Below are 19596 nucleotides of genomic sequence, written 5' to 3'. Positions count from 1 at the left end.
AGGTAAGTGTAGCACCGTCAATATGACGCGAGGCAGGTTGTGGTAATGTCAATTGAAGGCTTTATTAAGCAGAACTTTATCCCCAGCAGCGTGGTTACAGAATGCAGCTGCTGGGGGAAATGGAGGGAAAAACTGGGTTCTTATACCGGCATTTCTGGGTGGAGTCCAGTAGGTGGCAGATCCTATCAGGACATGGCATCCCTCCACCAATAGCCTGTCGACACGTGGTGTACCGTATTACCCCTAATACATACCACCACATTCACCCCTTGTTGAAAAAAAACCCGGCGGGATGGTGGTTCGCATGGTGGTAGGGGTTTACAGAGTCGGTACTGTGCCGTAACTTTGAACAAAACACAAAATTATCGCTTCAACTGGGCCAACGGGCCAAACAGGGTCGGCATGATGCCATAATTATACAAGACACAATAACTGAAAACGTTGAGAGTTAAAGTGATTCAATGAGCCGGATGGGCGCCCTGGTCATCCTTTCCGATCGTCTCAGGCGTGGTGGTGATGGCGCTGGCTCGAGTCCCTTCGACTCTGGGAGCGTAGCGCTGTCTCCTGTGTCCTTACTCCTGGGCGGATCTGGGAGGAGAACCGAACCCCCCGGGAAGGGGGTGGCTGCGGGATGAACCGGCAGGAGTGAGGAGGTGGTGATTGGCGTTAGGGGGGGGGGGGGTGTGAGTAGCTCCGGCGGGCGCCAGATCTCGCAGGGAGACCGTGTCCTGTCGGCCATCGGGGAACTCCACATAGGCGTATTGCGGGTTGGCGTGAAGGAGATGCACCCGTTCCACCAACGGATCTGACTTGTGCGCCCGCACATGTTTCCGGAGCAGAATGGGTCCCGGAGCTGCTAGCCAGGTCGGAAGTGGCGTTCCAGAGGAGGACTTCCTAGGAAAGAGGAGGAGGCGCTCGTGAGGTGTTTGATTCGTGGTGGTGCACATCAGGGACCGGATAGAGTGAAGGGCATCCGGGAGGACATCCTACCAGCGGGAAATTGGGAGGCCCCTAGACCGGAGGGCCAGCAGGACGGCCTTCCAGACCGTTCCATTCTCCCTTTCTACCTGCCCGTTCCCCCGGGGGTTGTAACTGGTCGTCCTGCTCGAGGCTATGCCCCTGCTGAGCAGGAATTGACGCAGTTCGTCACTCATAAAGGAGGACCCCCTGTCGCTATGGATATAGTCGGGGAAACCGAACAGTGTAAAAATGGTACTTAGGGCTTTAATGACCGTGGACGCTGTCATGTCGGGGCAGGGCATGGCGAAAGGGAAACGGGAGTATTCGTCAACGACGTTCAGGAAGTACACGTTGCGATCGGTGGAGGGGAGGGGGCCTTTGAAATACAAACTGAGGCGTTCAAAGGGTCGAGAGGCCTTAACCAGGTGCGCTTTATCTGGCCTGAAAAAGTGCGGTTTGCACTCAGCGCAGATCTGGCAGTTTCTGGTGACTGTTCGGACGTCCTCGACGGAGTAAGGGAGGTTGCAGGCCTTAAGGAAGTGGTAGAAATGAGTGACCCCTGGGTGGCAGAGGTCCTCATGGAGGACTTGTAGATGGTCCACTTGTACATTGGCACATGTGCCGCGAGACAGGGCATCGGATGGCTCGTTCAGCTTTCCGGGACGATACAAGATCTCATAATTGAAGGTGGAGAGTTCGATCCTCCACCGTAAGATATTGTCGTTCTTGATCTTGCCCCGCTGTGCATTATCGAACATGAAGGCAACCGACCGTTGGTCAGTGAGGAGAGTGAATCTCCTACCGGCCAGGTAATGCCTCCAGTGTCGCACAGCTTCCACTATTGCTTGTGCCTCCTTTTCCACTGAGGAGTGGCGGATTTCTGAAGCGTGGAGGGTTCGGGAGAAGAAGGCCACGGGTCTGCCTGCTTGGTTGAGGGTGGCCGCCAGAGCTACATCCGATGCATCGCTCTCGACCTGGAAGGGGAGAGACTCGTCGATGGCGCGCATCGTGGCCTTTGCGATATCCGTTTTGATGCGGCTAAAGGCCTGGCATGCCTCTGTTGTCAGGGGAAAAGTAGTGGACTGGATTAGTGCACGGGCCTTGTCTGCGTACTGGGGGACCCACTGGGCAAAATAAGAAAAGAAGCCCAGGCAACGTTTCAGGGTTTTGGCACAGAGGGGCAGAGGGAACTCCATGAGGGGGCGCATGCGTTCAGTGTCGGGGCCTATCACTCCATTACGCACTACGTAGCCCAGGATGGCTAGACGATCGGTGCGGAACACGCATTTTTCTTTGTTGTCAGTGAGGTTCAGGGCGTGAGCGGTCTGGAGGAATTTTTGGAGATTGGTGTCGTGGTCCTGCTGGTCGTGGCCGCAGATGGTGACGTTGTCGAGGTACGGGAACGTGGCCCGTAAACCGTGCTGGTCAACCATTCGGTCCATCTCTCGTTTGAAGACCGAGACTCCGTTCGTGACGCCGAATGGAACCCTTAAAAAGTGGTATAACCGCCCGTCTGCTTCGAAGGCAGTATAGTTGCGGTCACCGGGACGGATGGGGAGCTGGTGGTAGGCGGACTTGAGGTCCACGGTGGAAAAGATCTTGTACTGTGCAATCCGATTGACCATGTCGGATATGCGGGGGAGAGGGTACTCATCTAGCTGAGTGTACCTGTTGATGGTCTGACTACAGTCGACGACCATTCTCTGTTTCTCCCCGGTCTTAACAACTACCACCTGGGCTCTCCAGGGACTGTTGCTAGCCTGGATGATGCCTTCCTTCAGCAACCTCTGGACTTCGGATCGGATAAATGCTCGGTCCTGGGCGCTGTACCGTCTGCCCTTGTGGCGACGGGTTTGCAGTCCGGTGTGAGGTTCGCAAACAAGGAAGGCGGTTCAACCTTGAGGGACGTGAGGCCGCAGACAGTCAGTGGGGGTATAGGGCCGCCAAATTTAAACGTTAAACTCTGGAGTTTGCGTTGGAAGTCCAACCCTAGGAGTGTGGGCGCACAGAGATGGGGGAGGACATACAGCCGGTAATTTCAGAACTCCCTCCCCTGCACCGTTAGGTTAGCGATGCAGAACCCCGTGATCTGAACGGAGTGGGATCCCGCCGCCAGGAAAATCTTCTGGGTGCTTGGCCGAATTATGAGGGAACAGCGCCTTACCGTGTCCGGATGAATGAAGCTCTCCGTGCTCCCAGAGTCGATAAGACACGGCGTCTCGTAGCCATTCACTAGGACTGTAGTGGTTGCAGTCTGGAGCGTCCGGGGTCGCGACTGGTCGAGGGTCGTCGAAGCCAGACGTGGTTGTTGAAGTTGAGCATCGTAATCAGGCAGTATGTGGCCGTCTGTGTCGGGGTCCTTCAGCCAAGATGGCGGCGTCCACGGATCGAGCGCGGTCGGGGGTGAACAAAATGGCAGCGCCCATCTCTCCCTCGTGGCACCGGGGTCCAAAATGGCGGCGTCCGTTGGTCACACGTGGATCGCTGGGTCTGTGGTCCCGTTTCTTCCCCGGAGATAGCGGCGACCCCGCGGGACTTGCACACCATCGCGTAGTGGCCCTTCTTCCCGCAGCTTTTGCAGGTAGCCGCGCGGGCCGGGCATCGCTGCCGAGGGTGTTTCGGCTGGCTGCAAAAATAGCAGCGGGGCCTCCCCGGTTGGTCTGGTGTTTTGGCCGCGCAGGTTTGCGGGGGTGGGAAGGGTGTCGGAGAGTCGACCGCAGCGGGGGTCCACGGAACCCAAGGGGCTGTAGTGCGGTCTGGGGCGTAGGCGCGGGCGTTACGCAAGGCCACATCGAGGGATGCCGCCAGGGCCCGAGCTTCTGTAAGTCCCAGAGATTCTTTCTCCAGAAGCCTCTGGCGGATCTGGGAAGAGGCCAAACCTGCCACATACGCATCGCGGACCAGGGGTTCTGTGTGTTCACTCGCTGTTACCGCCGGGCAGTTGCAGTTTCGACCCAGGATCTGCAGGGCGTTATAAAACTCATCCAGCGATTCCCCCGGAAATTGCCATCATGTGGCGAGCTGGTAGTAAGCAAAAACCTGGTTGGCGGGCCGGATGTAGATATCCTTCAGCGCGGCGATGGCACCGGTGAAACCGTCCTCGTCCTCGATAAGGGAGTCGACGTCAGGCTCACCCTGGAATAGAGGACCTGCATCTTTTGTTCGTCAGTCGGTGTGCCGGGGGCCGTTCGGAGGTAGCCCTCAAAGCATGCCAGCCAGTGCTTGAAGATAGAGGCCGAGTTAGCTGCTTGGGGTGCGATGCGCAGGCACTCCGGGTGATTCGGAACTCCATGTTCCCACGTCGTTTTCTTCAATTTAAATTCTGCTTAATAAATTGTAGCACCGTCAATATGACGCGAGGCAGGTTGAGGTAATGTCAATTGAAGGCTTTATTAAGCAGAACTTTATCCCCAGCAGCGTGGTTACAGAATGCAGCTGCTGAGGGAAATGGAGGGAAAAACTGGGTTCTTATACCGGCATTTCTGGGTGGAGTCCAGTAGGTGGCAGATCCTATCAGGACCTGGCATCCCTCCACCAATAGCCTGTCGACACGCGGTGTACCGTATTACCCCTAATACATACCACCACAGTAAGTTTGTAAGGTAGAATTGTGGGGTGCTGGGGTCGGAGAGGGCATTGGTTGGTCGGGTGGGCTCAGGTGTCAGGTGGTCGGGGCAAGTGGGAAGGTCGGGTGGTCTGTGGGGGGCGTCATCAGTTGGCCGGTTGGACTGGGTGGATGGAGTAACTGGTGGAGGGGTTCTTTTTGGGTGGGTCAATAGGGGAAATGGTCAGTGGAGGGGGGGGGGGAGAGGAGGGCAATCGAGGGGATCCCATGGGAGTTATACTGTATTGTTGGGGGTCGGCTGTTTGTGTTGGGGAAGGAAGGAGTCCCACGGCGATTCGAGGGAATAGTAGGGTGGTTCTGTGGAGGGTCAGGTCTCCCATGTGGGGTCAGAGAAGTAACAGAGAGTCCCATGGAGTGTCAGGGGTAGTCAAGGGCTCCCGTGGTGGGGGATCGTGTTTCAGGGTGTGGAATGTACCGCATGGTATCTGAGGTTCCCATGGGGGTTCAGGTGTTCATGGGGGGGGGGGTTGTGCAGAGGTCATGTGGGGAGGGTCATGGTATGGGTATAATACAGACCATACCCAACCAGCCCATGCTTGCAAAAGACAAAACAGTGTCCAACATTAGGTTTGGTTCGGCAATTGCACAACATGTGCGAAGAATTATGCTGACAAAAATTTCAGATTGTCAGCCAGGCTCACAGGGTGGCGCATTCATGTGTACTTGAAGCCACATTTATGAATACACGGCACTGATTTTGATTCAGACAGGAGGAGCATGTACACACATTGCACCTGTTCCAGCAAAACAAAATAAGTGCCAGCCATTTGCTGGTTCATTCCTCAGGACAACGTCTTGACCAATAAGAGTCAAGCTGCCTTGTTTAAATTTCAAACAATGTTTGGCAGTTAACTGTCAGCCACCACTAACTGTTGCATTCTCCATGGCAACACCTCTACCGATTAGAGTCCACATGCCGGCCTAAATCTCGGCTGTGCGCAATTTGCATTGACTTTAATAATAACTTATTGTCACAAGTAGGCTTCAATCAAGTTACTGTGAAAAGCCCCTATTCGCCCCATTCTAGCGCCTGTTCGGGGGGGGGGGGGGAGCTGGTACAGGAATGGAACCCGCGCTGCTGGCCTTGTTCTGCATTACAAGCCAGATGTTTAGCCCACTGTGCTAAACCAGCCCCTAAATAGAAATGAACATATTCACACGGATGTAAAGTGGATTTCCGATTCACTTTCGCCTGTTTTGTCCTGAGGCTTAAAGTCAAGAGCTATCCCACTGCTTTTCAAACATCATTCTGCACTACGGATGTTAACCATTGCAAGACAATATGGCCCATTGCTGATGCCCCATTGTGAATGAACAAAATACATGGCCCTTTAGAAATGCTCCCGTTTTCCATCTCCCTTACTTCCCACAGTGGCTAATGTAACACACCAAGACGTGCAACCTTCCTCTCGTTCACTTGCTGATATTGAATCTGTGGTTAGGAATATGGCCCTTGGCTCACGCACAACAATCATTTGTTTCCTGATGTTGAGGAGCCGCGGTTAAAAATTCTGATCGTTCTTTGAAGAAAGGAAGTGGGAGCCACACACCTTCCCTCCCTCAAAAAAGGGGAAACAGTCTAAAGATGCAATTCATCAAAAATATAATTACCCTTGACACAACTAGATGAGGTTTAGCGAAGTACGGCAGGCAGCGAAATTACCTTCACTAAGAGAGAGGACCCGGGGTTTCGTCAGGCTTCATTAAGCTACAACTGCGTACGTTCAGTCAGGGGCTGGCTACATTAATGTTCTGTTTACCTTCAAATGGATTGGCAATGTTTTCTGCAAATATATTCATTAAAAAGCTTTCAGTGTGACTGGAGTTCAGTCCTGTGTGGAGTTCACTTCTGTTGCATCAGTGGGTTTGCATCTCTTTCAATTCTGCTTTTCTTTCATTCCTGCACCGTCGCATTGAGGAACAGCTGTCGGGATTCTCCGGTCCTGAGCCTGAATGTTGATGGCGGGTAGGATTCGTGGACTTTCACGACATTGAAACTGGCGCCTTACCTGGACCGATTCAGCGACCGTGGAGGGACTAGGATCACATGGAACACAATCAATTCCAATGAGAAACGGTGCGGGATTCGCCGGGTCCGTGATTGACACTCGGGAGGCTGACAAACTGCAGCGTCACATACACATGACACTCCCCACACACACTCATCCCAGCCAACAAGGTGGCACTGGTTGTGCTGGAGCGCGCCCACACCACTGATGGGTCAGCTAGGGCCAGAGGGCACCTACGGGGGTAGGGTGGTCTGGTAGGACACCCATACGACCTGTGGCTCTAAGTTCACAGTGGGCAGTCAACGGCGTGCGCAGCTGCATGGCTGCCTTTCAGGCCACGGCAATGGTGCCTCAAGCCCATCTACCCTGAGCCCACAGCCCACCTCCTGGCCACCCTCCGCTACTCCCCCCCGTCCCTAGCAGAAGCCCCCTGGCCAACAGCACAATTTTCAGCAAATTATGGCGATGTTGGACACTTTATAATCTTTATTGGTGTCACAAGTAGGCTTACATTATAGAATTTACAGTGCCGAAGGAGGCCACTCAGCCCATCGAGTCTGCACCGGCCCTTGGAAAGAGCACACCTCCACCCTAGCCCCATAACTCAGTAACCCCACCCCACCGTTTGGACACTGTGGGGCAATTTATCATGGCCATTCCACCTAATCTACACAACTTTGGACAGTGGGAGGAAACCGGAGCACCTGGAGGAAACCCATGCTGACATTGACACTGCAATGAAGATACTGTGAAAAGCCCCTAGTCGCCACACTCTGGCGCTTGTTCGGATATACAGAGGGAGAATTCAGAATGACCAATTCACCTAACAAGTTTGTCTTTCGGCCTTCGATGTTGTGCCAAGCATTGTCCGAAACCAAGATCAAGCTATCCCACCCCCTGTCATTCTGGTGTGCTCCATGTGCCTATCCAATAACCGCTTGAAAGTTCCAAAAGTGTCCAACTCCCCTATCACAGCAGGCAGTCCATTCCACACCCTAACCACTCTCTGAGTAAAGAACCTACCTCGGACATCCCTCCGATATCTCCCACCCTGAACCTTATAGTTATGCCCCTTGTAACAGCTACATCCACCGGAGGAAATAGTCTCTGAACGTCCACTCTATCTATCCCCCTCACCATCTTATAAACCTCTATTAAGTTGCCTCTCATCCTCCTCCGCACCAAAGACAAAAGCCCTAGCTCCCTTAACCTTTCCCCATAAGACCTATCCTGCAAACCAGGCAGCATCCTGGTAAATCTCCTGTGCACCCTTTCCAATGCTTCCACATCCTTCCTATTGTGGGAGGAAACTGGATAGCCCGGAGGAAGCCCACGCAAAGACGGGGAGAATGTGCAAACACCACACGGATAGTGACCCAGAGCCGGGATCGAACCTGGGATCTCGGCATCGTGAAGCAGCAGTGCTAACCACTGCACCGCTGTGCTGCCCTAAGAGTACCCACACCTCCACCTTATCCTCGTAATCCAGTAACCCTACCTAAGCTTCTTTTTGGACACTAAGAGCAATTTAGCACAGCCAATCCACCTAACCTGCACATCTTTGGACTGTGGGAGGAAACCGGAGCACCCGGAGGAAACCCACGCACACACTGGGAGGATGTGCAAACTCCGCACAGACAGTGACCCAAACCGGGAATCAAACCCAGGACTCTGGCGCTGTGAAGCAACAGAGCTAACCACTGTTTCTGTACCCCCTCTTTCTCCCTCATCAGCCACGGCGTCTCTTTCACTATTTTGTAAAGGCACAAGTGAACCTCGCCTTCGTGAATTTGGCCCATTGGAGACAGAGAATCACATTGGCCCCGGTGAATACTGGTCCAAGTCCGCTAATGATATGCTAACGGTGTTCACTGTACGCGCATTCTGGAACACATTGACGCCACTGCCGACGCACCGGAGAATTGCGATTCGATGTGAAATTATCGCCCGCTATGATTCCACCATCAAAACTGATTCTCCGCCCAATCGGCATTCCCGATTCCGACGGTGAATGCCGCCCAGGATTTTAGGATTTGAGCTCCTCGAATTTTTTTTCCACCATTCGATTAGGTCATGGCTGTGCTCTATCTTCACTCCACTTCCCAACCTTGGTTCTATAACAATCACTGCATCTCCCACCATCAAGATCCAGGGGATTCACCGTCGACCATAAACCTAACTGGACCATCCATATAATTTCTGTGGCTACAAGAGCAGGTCAGAGGCTGAGAATTCTGCAGTGAGTCACTCACCCCCTGACTCCCCACGTGCTGCTCAATGAGGCACCAGTCAGGAGTGCGATGGAATTCTCTCCACTTGCCTGGAGGAGTGCAGCTCCAACAACACGCAAGAGGCTCAACACCATTCAAGGCAAAGTGGCTCCCTTGATTGGCACCCCATCTGTCATAAATATTCACTCGCACCACCGCCAACACACTGCGGCATCAGTGTGTGCGCTCTGTACGATGCACTGCAGGAATTCATTGAAGTTCCTATAATAGCACCTTCCAAACCCATGACCTATTTCACTGACAGGAACAAGGGCAACAGAAGGATCGGGGGACAGGCCCACTCCCCTGAAACTCCCCTGAATGTTATATACCAACCCAGCTTAAACTATATTCCCATTTTTCACTGTCGCTGTGTCAAAATCCTGGAATTCCCCTCCCTAACAACACTGTGGGTGTACCTACACCACATGGACTGCAGCGGTCCAAGATGACAGCTCACCACCTCCTTCTCAGGGACAATTAGGGATGGGCAATAATTGCTGGCCATGCCAGCGATACACATATTCCATGAATGAATACATTTTCTGTTAAAACTGAAGGGAATAAACATCTGGGTCGGAGAATCGCCATGGGGCTGGCGTGAATCCCCCCCCCCCCCCCGCCTTGACCCGAAGTCTTAGCCACCAGAGATTCGACGGGGGCGGGAATCGCGCCGCGCCGGTCGGCGGGGGCGGGAATCACACCGCGCCGGTCAGCGGGCCCACCCCCGCTGATTCTCCGGCCCGCGATGGGCCGAAGTCCCGCTGCTGGAATGCCTGTCCCGCCAGCGTGGATTAAACCACCTTTTGAATGGCGGGACTAGGCGGCGCAGGCGGGCTCCAGGGTTCTGGGGGGGGGGGCGCGGGGCACTCTAACCCCGGGGGTGCCCCCACGGTGGCCTGGCCCGCGATCGGGGCCCACCGATCCACGGGCGGGCCTCTGCCGTGGGGGCACGCTTTTTCTTCCACCTTCGCCATGGTCTTCACTATGGCAGAGGCGGAAGAGACCCCCTCCCCTGCGCATGCGCGGGGGTGACGTCAGCAGCCGCTGACACTCCCGCGCATGCGCCAACCCACGTTGCTTGGCGAAGACCTTTCGGCACCGGCTGGCGTGGCGCCAAAGCCTTTCCCGCCAGCCAGTGGAGCGGAAACCGCTCCGGCGCGGGCCTAGCCTCTCCAGGTGAGAACTTGGGCCCTAAAGGTGCCAAGAATTCCACACCTTTGGGGCGGCCCGACGCCGGAGTGGTTCCCGCCACTCCATTACGCCGGAACCCCCTGCATTTTTACATTTTCCACCAGCATTTAGTGAGGCAAAATGCAGAGAAGAAAAGGAACAGAATTGAAGAGCCCAGACTGCGTGATGTCAGGTCCTCTGTTGCTGTGGCAGGGAGGTGAGGAGAAAGCATTCAGTCACCATGCCATTGTATTCTGGAATTCTCCTAAACTAAAGCAAAAGGTTTACACCCTGTCTTTCACACATCGGATGTCCCAAAGTATTTGGCAACTGTGGTGATATACATCGCAGTAAGTACACAAAGGGTTAATGTACATACACTACACCTAGCTAGACACTAGAGGGAGCACCAGAGACATGACACACAGACAGTCAACCAATAGTAAGTCCTATCAGTAAGATAGGACACGACCAATGGGCAGTCACGATACACACAGAGGTGACACTACAACAGGAGGGCATTACATCAACCCATATAAAAGGTCACATCACACATGCTCAGTCTCTTTCCAGTGGAGACGCTCTGTGTGTACTCAGGTTGATTGAAACACATCACTCCCACCACGTGGATTGTAGCAGACTGGTTAGTCAGTCTGAGTAGCTATAGCAGGATTAACAGAAGCGTTGAATCCAAGTAGGAGAATTGTTAATAGTTCAATAAACGTGTTGAAGCTATCTCCAAGTCTGAATCTTCCTTTGTCAGAGTGCACATCAAGGAAACAGCTTATGCTACGACAAGAGCATAACAAAACAAAAACCAACAAAATATTTTGGTGTGCGATGCCTGTTTTAATGCAGGAAATCTGGAAGAAGATTGCACTCCCCTTCCTGATCAGGCTCATTCTCCTCCAATCACTATATTATATATTGAAATACGGATGCCTGTCCTTGATCAAAAGCTCATGTTCAACAGCCCATGCAGTCAGAACAAAGATTGAAAAGATGGAGCACCCACAATCCTCTGGGGTAGAGACTGCCAAAGATTCACAACCCTTTGAGTGAATAATTCTCTCCTCACCTCAGTCCGAAATGATCGGCCGCTTATCCGTGTTCTCGATTCCTTAATCAGCGGAAACAAGCGTCCACCCTATCAAACCTCTTCAGAACCTGTATGGCTCAATGAGATTGCTCCTCATTCTTCTGAACCCCAGAGATTACAGACCAATTTAGTGAACCTTTGCTGGACGGCCTTAAATGTAAGTATTTGATTTGATTTATTGTCACATGTACTGAAGTACAGTGAAAAGTATTTTTCTGCAGCCAAGGGAATGTATAGAGTACGTACATTGTAGATAAAAAAAGAATAATCGACAGAGTACATTGGCAAATGGTACATCGACAAACAGTGATTAGTTACAGTGCGAAATAAGGGGCCAAAACAAAGCAAATCCATGAGCAAGAGCAGCATAGGGAGTCGTGAATAGTGTTCTTACAGGGAACAGATCAGTCTGAGGGAGAGTTGTCGAGGAGTCTGGTAGCTGAGGGGAAGAAACTGTTCCTATGTCAGGATGTTTAGAGTAGATGTACGAGGCAAGTTTTTTACGCAGAGGGTAGTGGGTGCCTGGAACTCGCTACCGGAGGAGGTAGTGGAAGCAGGGACGATAGGGACATTTAAGGGGCATCTTGACAAATATATGAATAGGATGGGAATAGAAGGATACGGACCCAGGAAGTGTAGAAGATTGTAGTTTAGTCGGGCAGCATGGTCGGCACGGGCTTGGAGGGCCGAAGGGCCTGTTCCTGTGCTGTACATTTCTTTGTTCTTTGTTCTTTATGTGCGGGTCTTCAGATTTTAGTCTATCAGACTTTCAGTATATTATTTCTTGAATGTGGAGACCAAAACTACACACAGTACAACTTCCTTGCTCTTCTTCAAACCATGCGTTTGAGTCTTTCATTTTTCCATCTACCAAACAGACGCCACCTTGGCTGAACTGTCTCCATGATGGACCATATCATAGTATTTATTCTAAATTTACACTTCGCTTGACCAGAAAATGCATCGATTGACTGACATCTTGATCATAGAATCATAGAATTTACAGTGCAGAAGGAGTCATCGAGTCTGCACCGGCCATTGGAAAGAGCACCCTCCACCCTATCCCCGTAACCCCACCTAACCTTTTTGGACACTGAGGGGAATTTATCACGGCCAATCCACCTGACCTGCACATCTTTGGACTGTGGGAGGAAACCGGAGGAAACCCATGCAGACACGGGGAGAACGTGCAGACTCCTCACAGACAGTGACCCAAGCTGGGAATCGAACCTGGGACCCTGGAGCTGTGAAGCAACTGTGCTAACCACTGTGCCGCTGTGCTGCCCACGATCTAGTTGAAGCACAGACTACTGAGCTTTTGCACGGTCAATACACTTGTTTGACCTTCAAGGTAAACACCCCACTGAGCTTTTGCATCTTCTCGAATAGTTGAGCGTTAGCCTTTTCTTCCCTTTTGACACTAAATTCTCTGATTACATCATGGGGAATAAACATCATTAACAAGGCTAGCATGGAACAGAGTGACTTGCTGGGACAGCAGGTTTTCTCCTCTTCCCCCCCCCCCCCCCCCCCCCCCCCCCCCCCCCGACAGAGCATCAGTGAGCCAGATGGGCTTTAAAATAACCTGATTTGGTCTAACTAATTGTATTTAAATTCCTTAACTTCCATGGCAGAATTTGAACTCTGGGTTTCTCAATGGGCCGAGCCTCTGGATTAGTAGTCAGCACAACACAGCCCCCGTGTTGTCATACCTCATTACATTCCTTATCTCCAACCTCAGTCTCACAGGGGATTAACATTGTGCTTAACCCCCTGGGTTCTGAGCTTTTACTTGATATCATCAAACAAGCCCCTTCTCTGAAGTTCTCGAAGCAAGAACCTTCAGAGCTATCTTGTCCTAGAATTGAGCTCCTATCTCTTCGCACCCTCTCATAAAAAAAATCTGTCATTCCCTTTGAACAGGCACTCTCGCAATCAGCATTGCAGTCCTCAAATTCAGCAACCTTTGCTTGAAAAAGTGCCTGCCGCACTTTCATTTTGCCGACGGACTGCTAATTTTGAACTCTGCACCCCCCCCCCCCCCCCCCCCGCACCCGGGTCATGCAGCCTCAGTTCAATTAAAATAATTTATTGACGTCCGTTAAACGTTCTCATCCCTCGTTGTCCTAAACAGAGTAATTAGCTTGTCTTGGCAACAGAGAACGATGTAAATCCCGGAATTATTCTCCCAGCTATCCTCTGTTTCCTCGCTGACACATGAAGATCCCCATTCGAGGCGGAATGAGTCGATGATCAATATGGAATGCAATATTCCAAAGCCGTACCTTCTTGATGTATGAAAGAATTATACCGCATTTAGACTCCTTGCTTTCCGGTACATTGTGGCTTACTTATTCATCAACTTGTACGATCAGTGAATCATTTTAAAATGGTAATCCGCAACATATGTAAAGTTGACCTCTTAGCTGCAACTTTAACCATTGTTATTGTGATTAAATTGCAACCACGTGAGCTGAACTTCTGATATATTCCCAATTGCCACTTTAGCTGTTCATCCCCGACAAATCCTTTAAAATTCCTCACCGGTTTCTCATCTCACACAATTCTTTGCTGTCGATAAAGTTAGAAGGCCTGCTTTAATCCTCATTGACTGCAGAAAGCCTCATCTCTATCCCTTGTCCCTGCCTCTACTATCCCCCAGCTTTCAGAAGTGAAAATTGTCATCAAGTCCTTCATACTCTACCTCCTTCTTCTCTCTGAATCTTTCGAACATTTTTTTTTTGGTGTCTGGCATGAAAGGCCCTGAGATTCCACCTAAGCTTCTTAATGAACTGAGACGATTGATGGGATTAGTGAACCTGATGATTTGTAAGTGCTGGATCCACGCTAAGCACTCAGCAGCTCTCCCAATCGGTTGCGCAGGATCGATCCACGAGCTTCCCGGTTCATCCCTCTTCCCTCTCTTCGGGATAGAAGGACAGCAGATATTTAAAATTACGCTGTGTCCCAGGATGGTCAGGATCACCTTTTGGCCGTGCAGGCACTGTTGGAACATAAGAAATGCAGCAACCAATTGCCGCACAGCAACATCCCTCTAACAACAATACGATAATGACCAGATCGGCGGTTTTAGGAACGTTTATTGAGGGATAAATATTGACCAAGACTTCAGGAGAGAATTCCCTTGCAGATGTTTTCCGAAATAGCATCGAAGGAATCATCTGCAGCTTTCTGAGAGGCATGGATAGAGTGGATGAGCAGACTCTCTTTCCCAGGGTGGAGGGTTCAGTCACCAGGAGGCATAGATTTAAGGTCTGTGGGGCAAAGTTTAGAGGAGACCTGCGAGGCAGGTTTTTTTACACAGAGGGTGGTGAGTGCCTGGAACCCTGGAGTTGCCAGGGGAGGTTGTGGAAGCAGATACATTAACGGCGTTCAAAAGACATCATAGATTATCATAGAATTTACAGTGCAGAAGGAGGCCATTCGGCCCATCGAGTCTGCACCGGCTCTTGGAAAGAGCACCCTACCCAAGTTCAACACCGCCACCCTATCCCCGTAACCCAGCAACCCCACCCAACACTAAGGGCAATTTTGGACACTAAGGGCAATTTATCACAGCCAATCCACCTAACTTGCACATCTTTGGATTGTGGGAGGAAACCGGAGCACCCGGAGGAAACCCACGCACACACAGGGAGGACGTGCAGACTCCGCACAGACAGTGACCCAAGCCGGAATCGAACCCAGGGACCCTGGAGCTGTGAAGCTATTGTGCTATCCACAATGCTACCATGCTGCCCATCTTGACAAGCACATGGATAGGATGGGTATAGAGGGATACAGCACGTGGAAGTGCTGAGGGTTTTGGCCAAAGGTGGTATCATGACCGGTCCAGGCTTGGAGGGCCGAAGGGCCTGTTCCTGTGCTGTATTGTTCTTTGTTGTGAGAGGGGGGGGGGGGGGCAGAGACTCGATTTGATGCCTGATCCATTAACGTTACTAATAGGGCACTGAATAGGTCAGCCTCGATAATATGTTCAATTCTCTGGACATGGGACTTGAACCCACAGCCTTCAATCCCTGAGGAAAAGGGGTTGAGCCATATCTTCCATGCGCACTGTGTAATGGTTAGAGGCGCAGGCCCAGTTAGGTCATAGCACTCAAACCGCTGACTCAGAGATCGAGAGGAGCCTTTGTGCAGATCCTTCACTCGGTTGTCAATCAATTGCCTGCTTAAAAATCCAGAAACAACATCCAAGTTAATTATAGAGTTGAAAGTGAATTAAAACACAAAGATCAATGACAGTCAGTGACGACAGTTGTCATGTTGGCCAGGATTTTCGGCCTTGCCCATTCCGATCCCACTGACAACAAATGGGCTTTTGGCTGGCCTATCGCAATCCCCCCCCCCCCCCACCCCACAGGCGGGCCAGATAAATCCCAGCCATAGGGAGGGAGCGGAGAGGAAAAAGGGATATGAAGCAAAAGGCAGAGAACTTAAAAAAACTTAAAAGTTCATTTCTGATGCTTATTTTACATAATGTTCGAGCACTGAAAAGGGGCATTCAATCCAACTGCTCCACGACAGTGTTCATGCTCCACCAGAGCCTCCTCTCACTTGACTTCACCCAGCCTCGTCAACTTAATTTTCTATTTCTTTCTCCACCATTTGAATTGTTAACTTCCTCTTAACTGAATTGATGCTGCTCGTCCAAACATCGTAGAACATAGAACATAGAACTTGGAACATACAGTGCAGAAGGAGGCCATTCGGCCCATCGATTCTGCACCGACCCACTTAAGCCCTCACTTCCACCCTATCCCCGTAACCCAATAACCCCTCCTAACCTTTTTGGACACTAAGGGCAATTTATCACGGCCAATCCACCTAACCCTGCACGTCTTTGGACTGTGGGAGGAAACCGGAGCACCCGGAGGAAACCCACGCAGACACGGGGCGAACGTGCAGATTCCGCACAGACAGTGACCCAGCGGGGAATCGAACCTGGGACCCTGGCGCTGTGAAGACACAGTGCTAATCACTTGTGCTACTGTGCTGCCCGTCCTACCCCACCTTTGCGGAAATATGCTTCTCCTTAATTCATCACTTATTGGTAACTACCTTATATTTGTGACTCCTAATTTTGGTCTCATGTACAAGTCCAAATAGGATTTTTCATCTCAGGAGTTGATGTGAGATGAATAAATCTGCAGAATCACAGCATCAAACGGCACAGAAAGGTGCAATTTTGTCTGTGTGGCTGCGCCGGCATTTTAGAAAAGCTCTCCGAACAATCTTTTATTCAATCCCTTCCCATTAATGGAATGGGGATTGACTGTAATTGGTGATTATTGGTTTCTTGCCACGCCCTGGCGGGATCCCAACCTCGCTTACGGGAGACGGCCGGTCACATCAGGAACTGATCGGTGCCAGCGTGGTTCCCAATTTCAGCTTCTCCCACGATCACACCGGCTCATGCGGATTCGCAGCCGCCGCTAAGTGGCTGGTAGATACCCCCCCCTACCCCCGGGTTTCCCTCTCCACCGATGCTACGAGACCCGCTGAGTTTTTAATGCATTTTCTGTTTTTATCTCAGACACCCAGCAGCTGCAGTATTTTGCTTTTGCTATGATGTATAAAGAGAGGCTGCTGGGACATTGGGTGCTCGCAGGTAACATATATAATGTGCATACTGGAAATAAACCAACTATCAAGAGACTGATTTGTGTTTAGTTTTATCCTTCACCATCTGGCTGGGATCCATTTCACAAAACATCATTGAAATGTCCATTAAGTTGCAGTTAAGACTTGTTTATTAAGATTTGAACATGCATTCTGCAGCATTCATTCGAGGGAAAGCATAGCTTCACGGCCCCCTCCCTCTCCCGAAATCTGTTTTCATAGGTCATGCTTGATTACTGACTCCCACAGTGCACATTGAATGTAAGATGTACCACGTTCATGGCTAATGCACAGCAACTCCCCACCATTATTTTTCATTTGTTCAAAGGATGTGGGTGCCGCCGGCTGTGCCAGTATTTGATGCCCATCCCAAATTATTTCCCATTCCTTTTATTTTGCCGTTCTTATTTTGATCCATGGATGATGAATGAACATGTTTCTTGAAGGCAAGCAGCCTGCATCTTTAATTCAAGCAGAACATTCCAGACGTTACATGAGACCACAGGCTTGCTGGCACCAGTGAGAGAGATGGATTGGGACTCGGTTTGATTGATTGGTTAGTGGGCAATGAATTGGCCCAAAAGGCTGTACCCTGTCTGACACTGATGGTGATCCCAGTGGGATACTTTTCAGAGCCCAAAGGAGTTTCACCTTTGATTCTGGCAGCGCAGAGAGAGCACCGATTGTCTCTCTCTCACTGCTGCGTGTGCTGTAGTTCTCCAGAAGGCCTGTGAGTTCTGGATTTCTCCAGAAAGCCTGAGTGTCATCTTTCTCCAGAAAGCCTGTGAGTGCTGGATTTCTCCAGAAAGCCTGTGAGTGCTGTATTTCTGCAGAAAACCTGTGAGTGCTGTATTTCTAAACCACAGCGAACCTGGATGAATTAATCTACAGAAAAGACAATAATCTGATACAAAGACTTCCTTGCCCTTTTTTTTTTTTTTTGACCCCTTTCTACCCCTCTATATTTGTCTGTCTGTGTGTGTGTAGAGGGTGGGGAGAAAGTTAAAAGGGGAATTAGGAATTAGTTAATAGTTAACCAGTTGCATTTGCTGCATGTTCCATGATAGCTCTTGTGGGAAACAGTAATTGTGTTTTATCTTACAAACGTGGGGACTGCAATGATTGGGCAGTAAAGGGCCAAAATAATTTTATGATAATTATTGGTTAATTTGCTTGTGTTGTGTCTCCAGGACAATGGGGCTGGAATTAACCGCAAACTAGCCCGGGGTGTCGTAACCGCACAATATATTGACATGTCTGGGGAGAGACTACAACAATGTGAGCGAGTTTAAATAAACAGGATTCATCTGAAATTGAACAGATTTCCCGTAATGTGTTTAGTTCCACCTTTTGCTGCTTCAAATTAGGATTTAAAGTGTGTCAATTATGGATTGAATTCTTGGTTAGAACTTCATCGGGGTTAGAACTTCAGGGGCTGGTTTAGCAGAGTGGGCTAAACAGCTGGCTTGTAATGCAGAGCAAGGCCAGCAGTGCGGGTTCAATTCCTGTACCGGCCTCCCCGAACAGGCGTCGTAATGTGGCGACTAGGGGCTTTTCACAGTAACTTAATTGAAGCCTACTTGTGACAATAAGCGATTATTATTGTTATTATTATTATTGAGGGATAATTATATGTTTCCACTGGGGAGTGTATTTATTGTGTATTTATTGTGTTAACCTTCATTTTCTAGAAATTGTGGGTAAAAACAGGTCCACTAATAAATCTCCCACCACGGAGCAAATCTTTCAGTGCAGTTGAGGGAAAGGTTAGTCCAGAACCTCACGCAAACTAGCAACCCCACGGAAACCTTTAGTCCAGACAATTAACTCCCGGTGCAGAATTCTGGAATGTGCCAACAACTGGGAGATCGCTCAGTGAAGGTGGGAACATTTCATGCGTTACTGCAGCTACCTAAAGAGCAGCAATCATAGAAGAAGGATGTGATTTTGGCTGATCAGAAACCCATTTCCCACAGTTACAAGCCGGCCATGGTGACTGCTAAAAGGGAAGGAAATGGCGGTAAAGGCAAGGATTTTCCGTCCCTATCCGACGGGTTTGGGACAAGAACGGAAAATATCCAAGAAGGCCAAATCATGTTTCATGTTGGCGCAAAAGCAGGAAGCGCTGGTCCCCTCCCCCCATCAGTGGTGGGCTGCATTTCCCACCGTTCAAACATTGGGAACCTCATTGTAACAAATGAACATGTCATTATCGGACCCATATACCAGAATCGCACACCCATGTCAGCAAATGCGGTCACGGTGGCGTGATATCGGGACGGCATGAAGCATGGCTGCTGTGAGAAGAGGTGCACATGGAGAGCAGTACTCCCTGGGGAGCTGGGAGGCGAGCGCTGCCTCGGGGAGAAGTTGCTGCCTGTGTAATGCCAGGGGGTGCCAGGGTAATGGCTGGGTATTGGCACAGTGTTCGGGGAAGTGGATAGATTTAGTAAAAGCTGACAGAGCAAAGTCAGGTGCGAGTCAAATACTTATACCCCAGTTATGAACTTACATCCTCATGGACCTGAAACAGCAAGAGCCCTCCAGCAAGACCTTGATTGTTTATTGTTAGAAAGACAGGAATTGAGTCAAAGCCTCTCGTTAGGGGGAGGTAACAACCTTGCTCCAGAAGAAAGGTTTAATAATAAAACCTGTATGTAAACAAATGCTCTACATATGTGATAAACATAGAATCATAGAATCATAGAAGTTTACAGCATGGAAACAGGCCCTTCGGCCCAACCAGTCCATGCCGCCCAGTTTTTACCATTAAGCTAGTCCCAGTTGCCCGCACTTGGCCCATAACCCTCTATACCC

This window comes from Scyliorhinus torazame, chromosome 7 (genome assembly GCF_047496885.1).
Source record: "Scyliorhinus torazame isolate Kashiwa2021f chromosome 7, sScyTor2.1, whole genome shotgun sequence".
Taxonomy (NCBI): domain Eukaryota; kingdom Metazoa; phylum Chordata; class Chondrichthyes; order Carcharhiniformes; family Scyliorhinidae; genus Scyliorhinus; species Scyliorhinus torazame.
The sequence above is the reverse complement of the archived record's forward strand: the minus strand, read 5'-3'. Positions refer to the sequence as shown.